Consider the following 13,768-nt stretch of genomic DNA (forward strand, 5'->3'; position numbering starts at 1 on the left):
TTCCGGAGCACCTGAGATCACCCCTAGTTTTTGTGTGGTTCGTGTTGTTTATTCTTTAGTTTTCTATGTTGTGTCATGTGTTCTATGGTTTTTCTGTTTTTCTGTTTGTCTTTTTCATTTTTAGCCATGGCGTTGTCAGTTTTAGATTTATGAGTTTGACTGTCCCTTTGGTATCTTTCGTCCCTCTTTTTCTACATTTTACAAGAAACTTCTGTTGTAACTTTCTAGGATGTTCCATTATAGACTGTTCTAGAATCTTCCATGACAACTATATATATACAGACACTTAGGTTAAACTCTTACTCTTGCACTTGGACTTAGACATCGATAGACATTAATATTCATAGCATTGACACTTTTATTCTACAAACAACATCCTACTGGATTGTGACTGTAATATTCAGATTGGATTCCGAAAGATATCCGGATACAGATAAAGATAAAAGATTGGACTCATATTTTGACAGTTAAGTTGATAGTAAAATTTGTGTAATACTTCTTGTAAACTTTTGTATAATAAATATTGTTAAATTTTAGTATTGATTTGTGTCTTTTATTGGATACAATTTAAAGGTAATTTCTGGCCGTAACAGTATTCCATACCTATCTTACCCAATATACTTCTTTTCTGTCCTCCTTAAAAAATCATTTTCTTTTTATTAAATTTGTTTTGGGGAAGATATTTAGAAGGTGGTAAAGAAAATCTTGGCATTCTCTCTACAAGATGCATTTGATTAAACTTCTCTTCTCTGACCAGACGTTAAAAACATATACATGCACGTGTATAAATTTGCAACAAGAATGTGTGGCCAATATAATTGTGCCCATCACATTCAAGATCATATTTCCATGTTCAGTAAACCACTTAATCCGGGTCAGACTCTTATTTGGTATATATATTGTAAAACGTTTGCAGAACAGTAGAACGGACGGAAACACAGATCAAAAGATAAAATATCAATTTGCTATCATAAGTTGATCATAAAAGTAACATCCTACTTAACCAAACCTCAAGGAAATATTTTCAGTTTATGTCCGTTTTTGAGTACGTATTTATATAAGTTAGATGAGTCCAGTTACCATAAAATACTTTCGAAGTATTCATAAAATTTTGAATAAATATTGAAAATATTAGTCATTTGTTAGTCACAATTTTATTTTTTTAGATTATGTGATCAACTTGTTTTATTTATATTTTTAAAGTTGATATATATTTTTACGTAAGTGTGGATTAATATTGTGTTGATGTCATATTATGATTGATTATTGTGAAATTTTAATTTCAATACTGTATTGAATACATTTTTAATTTCAATTTGTTGTTCAAATTTCAAATTTGTGTCTTTTGTTGATTACAATTAAAAGGTAATTTCTGGCCAAAATATGATATCTGATAAAATTCAGTTGATAGATACAAAGAATAGGTCTAGGTTGGTTAAGACTTGGTCGAGTATGGTTCAGACTAGGTCGAGTATGGTTAAGACTTGGTCGAGTATGGTTCAGACTAGGTCCAGTACGTTTCAGACTAGGTCGAGTACAGTTCAGACTAGGTCGAGTACGGTTCAGACTAGGTCCAGTACGGTTCAGACTAGTATAAAATGGTTAAGTACTGGTCAAGTACACATTCAGACTGTTAAGTATGGTTCAGACTACAGTCGAGTATTATCAAGTCAATCTCAGACGAATTCATACTGGTCGAGTAAAAATCAGTACAGTCGAGTACAGATATATGCCATTTCAGACTTTTAATGGTTTGTAGTGATACTAAACCCTTAACAGGAGGGATTGTGCCTGATATTCATATGATGAAGACATAACCTTTCAATAAGTTTAATTGAGGTCTAGAGCTGGCATGTCAGTTACTGCTAGTAGTCTGTTGTTATTTATGTATTATTGTCATTTTGTTTATTTCTTTTGATTCATATTCTGACATTGGACTCGGACTTCTCTTAAACTGAGTTTAACTGTGCGTATTGTTTTGTGTTTGCTTTTTCTACATTTGCTAGAGGTAAAGGGGGTGGGGGTTGAGATATCAATAGCATGTTTAACCCCGCCGCAATTTTGCGCCTGTCCCAAGCCAGGAGCCTCTGGCCTTTGTTAGTCTTGTATAATTTTTAAATTTAGTTTCTTGTGTATAATTCGGAGTTTAATATGGCGTCCATTTTCATTGACATAGTATTCATATTTGATTAGGGGCCAGCTGATGGAAGCCTCTGGTGCGGGAGTTTCTCGCTACATTGAAGACCATTGTTGTGTCATGTGTACTTTTGTTTGTCTGTTTGTCTTTTTCATTTTTAACCATGGCGTTGTCAGTTTATTTTTAATTTATGAGTTTGACTGTCCCTCTAGCATTTTTCGTCCCTCTTTGACACATTCCCCATTTCCATTCTCAATTTAATTTCAACCACGCACTAAATGCCCACGATGTCACGAATATGTTCTAGTTACTCTTATTTCAGTAAACATTAGTAGAAATATTTTCTGTTGTTCTAAAGGACATGTAGATGAGAACAAAGTTTTTATTTCCACTTTGGCTTTTCATGTGCTTTTTTTTTGTCATTTAGCTCTTTAACTGTTTCAGTTCTTATACATTCTTGGCTTCCAAATATTCGATAGATCAATTGATTGTTGGTTGCTCAACGTCCAGTGGTTTAAACACTCGACTTTGAGCGTTCCGGATAACGGTACATTCAGAAAAGCATTTTAAACACATGCGATAATAACCTGTTGTTTTCAGATACGCATGTAAAATGTTTAAACACGCTGCATGTTTATGCACCTGTTGTAAATCAAGAGCCTGTTGTTTAGTGGCTGTCTTGTGTTGTTGTAATTCATATGTGTTTCTCGAATCTGATATCGGGTTTTTTATATACTTGTAGATTAGACTGTTGGTTTTCCTGCTTAGATTGTTTTACACTAGCCTTTTTTGTGCCCTATATAGCTTGGTGTTCAGTTAGAGCATAGGGTCCGTGTTTAAAAGGAAGCTCGCTTGTCATGTTTTGGAACTTTAGTCAGATTTTCGGAATCCTCCGGTTTATCCATTTGAATGCCTTAACAAATTTTGCCTGGTGACCTCCATTTTTCTTTTTATAATTCTTTTACATGTATAATGATAAGCTGTCTGTTAAAGTCTCATGAAATTTTAATTATCTTTTAGTTTTTTTTGAGGACTTAAACTTGTCAATGATAAAGCTATGAAAAGTCAAGAGAGAACATTTTCCCGCCAAAAAAATGGCTTCTATCTCGAAAACAAGCAAGGTGACCTATATATTTTGTTTGCTCTTTTGATTCCTTTATTTATCCTCTATCAATATATGCTAGTGTTTTGAAAAGTTGATTATTCTGAAACTGAGAAGCCAACTCCCTTAAGGCTTTACCCTATAATTCTCAAGATTTTTTTTTACATTATGACTTGAATGGAGAGTTGTGTCATTGGTTTACTCTGACCACATCATCTTGTTTGCATACTTCTTTTTGTGCTGGTGCTTTGTAATTTCGTTATCAGTACTAGTGCGCAAACGCAATCCCACATATTTTGGTCGCTATATATTTCCAAATGGCATTTTTTTTTAAATATGCTATAACCTACTTGTTCATGTGTGAAAAAAATTGTGTTTGAAGATGTCTATATAAGAATAGATGATATTGATAAGTGTGCCGGTTGTTCCTTTGTTTTCCTCTTATAGTTGATGTGCTCTCCCCAGTTTAAGTTTATAACCCGGATTCGGTTTCTCTCAAGCGATTTATTACTTTTGGTATGCTAAAATTGCTTTTGTTGATTGACGCTGTATTACCTTATATAAACAGAACTGCTAAGAGCAGGAGACAATTATGTGAAATAAGTATCTCTTTGACACACTCCCCATTTCCATTCTCAAAGTGTCTTTTATTATGCAACGGTTCTTGAAAACAGTTATTTACAGTCGCTGTCAGAACCACCTCGTCATTCTTTTATCATACACGGCACAGGTCGAGTGAATTTGTAGATATTCTTTGATTAACGTTTTCTCTATTTGTATTTAAAAGATATATAATCTTGTTTTTCCTTTATAGAAAGATCTAGATGCGTTTGGTAATCTTTTGTAGACAGTTTATTGATTTACAATAAATTGTTTGTCCAAATTTGTAACAAAAGTAAAACTTAAGTAACGATTTTGTGAGATATAATCTGTCATTTTCATACTCCTATATTGAATGGAAAAGAACACAATCCACTTTGGGAAATCATGGACTAAATTTTGAAGTTTTGAAATAGCTTACAGTAAATGCTAAGACTCTTATGTCGGTACTTTGTGTCTTTTGTGATTTAGTTGGTTGTTTTGTAGTGGATATCGATCTGATGATTGAAACAACGTTTTGAGTCAATGTTTTTTTAGTTTGATTTGTTGTACAATTATAAAAACTGTCGAAGGTAATGAAGAATTAATCACTCACAAGCATATCGCAATACAGTTGGAATAAAAGGAATGTTTGTTTCATAGATGATCATGAATATGTGCCATTTCTATCATACTGATAATGTCATGCATCATTTCTAGTTTACCACCACTTAACGTGAACTAACGCAGGCAAGCACGACTAGCACTAGATATTATTTTATCCTACCTCAACCGTACTCTTCATTTTTGCAGTTGGTTTAGTTTGGGTTGCTCGATCTGTTATTCTCTGTGTACATATTAAGTGTTAAATAAAATTGAGAATGGAAATGGGGAATGTGTCAAAGAGACAACAACCCGACAATAGAAAAAAACAACAGCAGAAGGTCACCAACAGGTCTTCAATGTAGCGAGAAATTCCCGCTCCCGAAGGCGTCCCACAGCTGGCCCCTAAACAAATATATACTAGTTCAGCGATAGTGAACGTCATACTAATTTCCAAATTGTACACAAAAAACTAAGATTAAAATAATACAAGACTAACAAAAGCCAGAGGTGGGGTTAAATATGTTTATGAGATCTCAACCCCCCCCCTATACCTCTAGCTAATGTAGAAAAGTAAACGCATAACAATACGCACATTTAAAATTCAGTTCAAGAGAAGTCCGAGTCTGATGTCAGAAGATGTAACCAAAGAAAATAAACACAATAACACATAAATAACAACAGACTACTAGCAGTTAACTGACATGCCAGCTCCAGACTTCAATTAAACTGATTGAAAGATTATGATTTCATCATATGAATATCAGGCACAATCCTTCCCGTTAGGGGTTTAGTATCATACCATCATAACATATATGAGAAGAACATAACCCGTGTCATGCCAATAGCTGGTTTTTGAACAAATGTGTTTAGTTTCTATGCAAAGACCCTATAAGTGAATCAATATTAACGCTAAAATATGCAATCTTTAATGACCTGACAACAGCATAGTAACTATATTCATTCTTAATTAGTCTATCTAAAGGTTTTGTTAGTTTCTGAGGTAAATACTTAGTTTGTTGTATCATGTTTCAGTTGTTTGCGCTTTAGCTTTTTGTGATTCGAACAATGATTTGGATTCTCCGCTTGATTTCTTCTTATCTTAGTTTAAATTTCCTCGTGAAACAAGACGTATTTGTTTCATCGATAAACATGTTTGATCAGTAAGCCTTTTTAAGCTGAAAAGGAAAAAAAGTTTTATTATTATTATTTGTAATATTTAAGTAAAAAAGAAAGCGTGAGACCTTAAAGTTTAAATTATGCAGAATTAAAGACCCTTTTCAAACTTTCCGACAAACACGTTCTCTTAAATCCAGCACATGTATTACGAAAGTTTTGTCCTTAGATCTTTAGACAAAAACAACAACAATTAGCATGAGGATAATCGAATCAATTACTATAAGATAGGCATGTGTAGTAAACAGAGATCATTATTACAAGGAGATAAGTGAATCGTAACAGATTATATAAATAAATGAGTTGCTAAAAGTGATGCGTGGGTAACTCTTAGGTAATAAGAAGTGTAGACATAATACGCAAAGGTGTGAACTAAGACTCCGTGTTGAAGACCGTACTTTGACATATAATGGTTTACTTTTACAAATTGTGACTTGGATGGAAAGTTGTCTCATTGGCACTCATACCACATCTTTTTATATCTATAAAAGCAACAGTTAAAATTAAATTTTGGAATCTAAAGCATTAACAATTAATAACACTGGAGAAGTACATATACATCGGTTGTGTCATCAGATCAAGACACGTGGTATCGTTTGTAAACAGAGTGCAAAGCTTAATTAGAAGAATCTAATATGTGCTTAAAACAAGCCATTTATAAATACTATTATTTTGATACGAGCTAGTGCGAAATAACTTATAAATAAAGACAACAGTAGTATACCGCTGTTCAAAACTCATAAATCTATAGACAAAAAACAAAATCGGGGTAACAAACTAAAACTGAGGGAAACGCATTAAATATTAGAGGAGAACAACGACATAACATTAAAATGTAACAGACACAGCGACTTTCAAATAATTTTACTTTGTTGGTGGCGTCATAGGTTCTGCAATTAACCATAAAAACAACTGCTGAAATAATAATAAAAACTTCAGATTGAATTATGTTAACAAATTGGCAAGACAATTACCAAACTGTGACATTAGGATAGTTTAGTGTCAAATAGATCGAAAATATTGAATCCACCATTCTCTACATAAGGAAATGCTTGTACCAAGTCAGTTTTTATCCTTTCATGTGAAAAGTTTGAGCTTTTGACTTTGTCATTTCATCGGAATATTTGAATTTTGACATACCCCAACATGTAGAAGAACTAAACGTATCCGTCTTTCCGATGCAGGATATTCACGTTGTGTCGAAAACCCCTTGATTTACTTTTGCTGCTCTTTGGTCGGTTTGTTGTCTCTGTCACACATTGTACACTTCCATTCTCCATTATATATTAATAACATTAACGAAGGTGGTAAAAGGGGGGGGGGGGTGCTTGCACAGAAAACACGTGAAATAAGACATCATTTCACGTTGAGCGTGAAATAATTTCTGTCATGAACGTTGCACGAAAAAAAAAAGATTTTGATGTGAACCTTTTGTGACTGAGTCATTCTTTAATGTATAATCTACCTATTTTACTTTTTATAATATTCCTGATTTAGTATACACATTTATGATATGAATAGATTACGACTTTCAATAAGTATATACCGATCATCTTAACGTTTGAAATGCAAATATCCCCCAGACATGAAAGTGTATTCTTGGTTTATTTCATTGTCTAGAGATCTCAAGAATACACACGATATAACAAAGAAGATGTGGTATGATTGCCAATGAGACAAATGTCCACAAGAGACCAAAATGACAAAGACATTAACGATGTCATTTTTCTTGACGATCCTTGCCAAGTGTTTGAATTTTATTTGAAAAATAACAAACACGTTAATCACGATGCACGTAAAATCAAATAGGCAAAACACGTTGAACGAAGCAGCTGTCTTGTACGACTGAACGTGAAATAAAAAAGTAAAATACATTGAACGTGAAATAAAAAAGTAAAATACATTGAAAAGTAAAATACATTGAACGTGAAATAAAAAAGTAAAATACATTGAACGTGAAATAAAAAAGTAAAATACATTGAACGTGAAATAAAAAAAAAAACGGCGATCACGGTGCACGGAAATAACCCTGTACCACCCTCATTAACAGTACCAATTTTTCTTCAACAGATGTAAGTTTCAACAATGTCTCCTCAGTGATTCTCGAAGCCAATATATTTGAAAATCCAAAACTTGAAAAAGATAAAGTGCTTACAAAAATAACAGATTTAAAAATAGAGCCAAAATCTGGTTAGTAATCAGAGCTAATTGTGTAACTGCAACACAATATCTTAAGATTAACTTGGTCCATCTAAAACAAAAGAAGGCAGATAATACTCTATGAATAAGTTAAATAAGATAAGAAGTTAGCAATATCTTTCAACTCTACTTTCCGCTATATAGATGATGTTATTTCACTAAATAACTCAAATTTTGGTGACTATGTAGAATGCATCTATCCCAACGAACTAGAGATAAAGGATACTACAGATACAGTTAGGTTGGTCTCATATCTTGACTTACATCTAGAAATGGACAATGAGAGTTGGTTGAAAACAAAACTTTACGACAAAAGAGATGATTGCAGCTTTCCAATTGTGAACTTTCCATTTCTAAGTAGCAAAATTCCAGCAGCACCTGCATACGGTATATATATATCTCCCAATTGATACGATATTCCGTAGCTTGCATTTCCTATCATAATTTTCTTGATAGAGGGTTGCTGCTCACAGGGATTCTATTAAACCAAGAGTTCCAAATGGTGAAGTTGAAATCATCACTTCGTAAATTTTACGGACGCCATTACGAGTTGATTGAATAACCGTTTCACAAATGATATCGGATATGTTCCTTACGTCGTAACTACAATCCCCTTCCCTTTCATGAATGTGACCTACCGAATTAGACTATTTACCGGATTTGTTATCACAAAAGCATCACAACGGGTGCCACATATGGAGCAAGATCTGCTTACACTTCCGGAACACCTGAGATCACCCCTAGTTTTTTGTGTTGTTTATTCTTTAGTTTTCTATGTTATGTCATGTGTACTAGTGTTTGTCTGTTTGTCTTTTTCATTTTTAGCCATGGCGTTGTCAATTTTTTTCCCGATTTATGAGTTTGACTGTCTCTCTGGTATCTTTCGTCCCTTTTTTGTAAAAAAAAAATTAAGCGTCAGATTTCTAAAATATTATTTATTGATGAATCTTTTACCTCTGATATTTTGTATTTATAACTTCAAGATTGATTTAACGTTAGTTTGAATATCCCAAACTTTTTTGTATACTCACCAGACTGGAAAACACGTAACCGCAGGCATAAATCACTCATAAGCCATAATTCTGAAAACAATAAAACAATCAAAACCAACGAGTAAACAAGGACTCATGAAACCAAAAGACATTTACATTAACAGTTATAAACAATACATAAGAAACAACACGAACTCCACTAAAAATTCAGTGAAATCAGGTGCTCAGGAAGGGTAAGCATTTCATGCCCGTATACGGCACCCATCGTGTTATTTCTTTCTTCAGTTCGGTAATGATGGAAGGTTATTATGACTGAGGAAGAATATCAAATATGATTTCTGACACACTCTTGTCATAATAGCCAATCAGCTCATGCTGGCGACCGTAAAATTTCTTGAGTGACCTTAAAAAGTGATTGATTCATAGCCCTGTCTTAGCAACTTTTAAGATACTTCTGAACTTAGTAGCAACTCACCAAACAACGATGATTGTTCCATGTGCTTACATTTATTGCCGATCACCGTGTGTGTTGTATTGAAAAAATGTCGTCTTGTCAAATAATGATCTAATGAGGAAATGACTGTCAGATATAGGTATTGAAAAATAATAACATACGTCATTTCTTGCTCCAGACATTGAATACAACCGTATGATTAATGATTAATAAATTCCCGAGTAGTAAACTGTTTATTATTGCGGTCGTGCGGTCTGCACATATAATGATTAACCTGTTCATTCTATTTATCAAGATGACAGATATAACTTCCTTTTATAACATCTACAGACACTGCCATCTAATACTATTTTCATCTTTCGGACATGAAATGTTATTTCCCGCTCAACTTATTTCATTAATGGAATAACTCCGACAGTTTATCTATAAATTGTAATTGATTGATTGATTGTTGCCTGTTTGCTTAATGTCCAGCAGTCAGCATTTTATTTAAACCCTAGACAAAAACAAATTGACAAGTCATACATTTATTAGAATATATACATGAAGAATCTATAGTGATAGACGACCGGAATGAAAAATTGAAAATCTGAGCTGACATTGAAGGCTATATTCGACAGGTTAAGAAATAATGCATTTATTCAAATTTTCTTTTACAGAGCGTCGGACCTACCCTCATCCATGAGGCATCCAGATATGATGCATCGTTTTCCGTTGTTGTTGAAGGCAGTTTATTTTTTTTTATAGAAATTCGCAAAATATTGCTTTGCATATTAACTAAAATCTGTTTTGGTACAGAATATCATATTTCGGTGGTCACATACAAAAAAAATATAATCGATGATAATGTGGCTTCCATCTCAAGGTACACACATGACGCCTTCAGGATGCAAAGTTAAAGATATTCATTTTTATAGCATATCCGTTAGGATTAAATAGAAAAACATTATAGAAATCAACTGGACTTACTGCAAAAATATTACAAAATTTAAGCAACAAGGAATGATCACAAAACATTCCCGATAATTTAGAAGTACACCATAAAACAGTAAAATAAAATAAAAATATCGTACTTCGAAAAAAATTCTAAATGGAAAGTCCGCTATCGAGTTTTTAAAATTAAAAACTCAAACTCATCACACGAATGGAGAACAACTCTCATACTCCTGACTTCATACTGGATTTTTTTTCTTATGCAGAATATGATGGATTAAACATGATTTTCTAGATAGCTAAATCTCAAACTTTTATGACAGTCTCATAAAATTCCATATATTTACAACGATGCGTGAACAAATGAACTGAAATATTAGGTAAAAATGTCAAAAATAAGGGTGTAGCAGTGAACCCACTTTTAAACAAACATATGTGAGCATACGTCTTTGCATACAGTTTGTAAGAAATATTTTATGTATAATAGACTATACTATAGCTAAGACATTAATTAATATATCTCCTTTCTGAAGGAAACATGTATCTCACTCACTTGTGTTATTAACGATATGTAAAGAGTTACATAAACAATTCGGAATAACATTGACAATACAACTAGAATATTCTTGTTTATACAAACTGTCAGTGCGCTATTCGTGTATGTCTTTTTTGTCTCATCAAGTTTTCACATCATAAAGCTCACAAAAAAATATAATGTATTTTCAACAGAATGCACTTAAAGTGTGCCAATGAATTATATGCTATCAGCACTCACACCAATTAATTGCTACAGATATACATAGGTCAGAATAATCTTTTGTTATTTTTTCGTGACACTTTTTTTTAGATCTAGTTAGGAATATTTCAATTGTTTTCATGTATTTGAAATTGTTGATATAGTCAAGCGTTTTCTTTTGTCTAGTCTGTTAATCTTTACCCTATTTGGATTTACTTTTGAATTCTATATATTTTAAAAGAGAATTAGTCATTTCTCCAAGAGGTCAATATTAGGATTCCATTCGACATTTCAATAGTCGCCATTCATGATTTCTATATACTTATTGTCTTTTTTCAATATCTTAGTTTAAAATAAATGAAATGAAATGTGAAAACAAATGTGCCAAAGGCTTACTAATATACATCATTCTATATTATGAAATAATATGCGAAATAAAGCAGCAATAAATCTACCCACTGTGGGTTCGTCTGGCGTATATATTAAATTTAGTCCTGGTATCTATGATGCGTTCATTCGTTCTCTTCGTAAATATCTTGTATGACTTCGGAATATACACAAATCATATCAATTTGAATTGGTAAACACACCAATTAATCAAATATACCACGCAAATGTTGGTTTACAAAACGTTAACGTTCTTGTGTTTGCTAGAATTAGATTAAACATATTTCATCCCTAGTTTACCCTACCTCAGCATATAATTTAATTTTGCAGTCAATTTAGTGTATCGGTTGCTGGGTCTGTTAATGTCTGTGTGCATATAAAGGACTATTTGTTTGGTTGTATTACTTTTGCATATGTTTGCTCTTTGTATTGTTTCTTCGAACAATGATTTTCATTCTCCCATTTATGAATTCTATCTGTTTTATTTAACATATAACACAATATATTATTCATTGACAGATGAATTGAGATGATCTTGATTAGTTTGGTTATTGTTATATTTCTGTAAAAACCAGAAGCGTGAAATACATTTTTATATCAAATCATTTTAATGATATAAGATTTTAATAAGATTCTCAGTTATTACCAACAAATACGTATGACGAATTTTGAATGGGATTGTTTATTCCAGCACATAAATATGAAAGACGAACACTATGTGAAAACAATAACAACTGACAAGCAGCTTATAAAGTTTTTAACTATGGTATAGTCATGTGTCGAAATACATTGATCTTATTTACAAGAAGACAAGTCAACTGGAACAGGTTATACAAATAGAAGAGTAATTGAAAGAGAAGTGTTTGTTTTTCATAGGTACTTAAGAAATGAAGGCATAATAATAACAATTAAAGCGCAATCGAAATCAATAACAATTAATATTATTTGGAATATAATCGATTGTTTCAGTAAATTAAATATAGATATAGGAAGATGTGGTATGAGTGCCAATATGCCTATTTGCTTATGTGGTATCATATTTAAACAGAGTGTATAGGTTTTTTTAATTTTGTTTCGAGACAGTGCGAAAAAACTTATTTTTATTGTCTATAAATTTCGATCTTACTTTGTGAATGACGTCATCAATTCTTAAAATAACCAGACAAACAACTGCTGAAACAATAATCAAATCTTCAGATTCAACATAAATAGGTATGTATATCAATTATATAAGTGAAATAGTGCCAAACCTTAAACAGGTGGCAAGAAAAGGACATAGGAACATAACATTTTTGTCATTCAATGTTAAATCAACATATTATCACGAATCTGTCGATTGTTTGTGACACAGCATTCCACAAATCTTTCTTTTACCGGTACCGAAAAAAGCTGAGGGAGAGTACTCCAAGTTCGGGATTATTTTTTTTTACCAGTAGTGCACTTATGGCGAAATTGCTACCGACAAACAAGAATCGTGAACTTTTGAAGAAAAAAAAAGACAAATGGAAAGACGATAACCTACCCCATGACGTTATGATAGTTCATCATTGAAACGATGAGAATGTTATTATATAAGTGAATGGTTTAGATAGGTGTAAAACCAGGTTTTATCCACCATTTTCTTCATTAGAAAACATCTGTACCAAGTCATGTACTAAGTCAGAAATATGACAGTTGTCATTCATTCATTTGATGTGTTTGAGCTGTTGATTTTGCCTTTTGATTGGGGACTTTTCTTTTTGGATTTTCCTAGCGTAGTCAAGTATTTTTGTGATTTTACTTTTTCTCAGACAAACAAATGAAGAAAAACTACTACTATAAATACGAAAAAGTACTGAATGTAAAATAACAAATAATAGAAACGTAATCTTAATAGTATGCTCATAATAATTAAAACGATAATAACATCCGGTATCCCTTGTTAAAAGAAGCAATATGTTAATTGTAGAATCCATTTCAATTACTTACAAATAACCTGTTTATTTTCAAGAAAGAGATAAAGAAATAACATGTTTATTGTCAATTAATTTCTAAGTATATACTTTGTTTGAAGTAATCGGATATTTAATTAACAAGACAAGTACCTTGTCTGTAAAAAAACAATAACAATCAAAGTTGGAGAAACACTTACGCTGAAGTAACTGTTATATAACATTGAACTAACATATACTTGATATAATAATTATTTGTTTCATGTTATAACAGCTATGAAATAAGAAGTTCGGCAACAATATGAGATGACTTTGAATGAACTTTGATTATTGAAATCAAGGCTCAATCACGTTAACGTTTATTTAAATCCTAAAGAGTAAGATTCAACTGGGGGGAGAGGTCTAGACAACACTTCTGGATTTCCATATTCATACTTATTCAAACATATAAGCATTGATACTTAAAACTTGGACAGTTCAATCGAAAGAAGCACGCGTACAATAGAGATATACCTTACTTATTTGAAATAAACAATCAA

This window comes from Mytilus galloprovincialis, chromosome 9 (genome assembly GCF_965363235.1).
Source record: "Mytilus galloprovincialis chromosome 9, xbMytGall1.hap1.1, whole genome shotgun sequence".
Taxonomy (NCBI): Eukaryota; Metazoa; Mollusca; class Bivalvia; order Mytilida; family Mytilidae; genus Mytilus; species Mytilus galloprovincialis.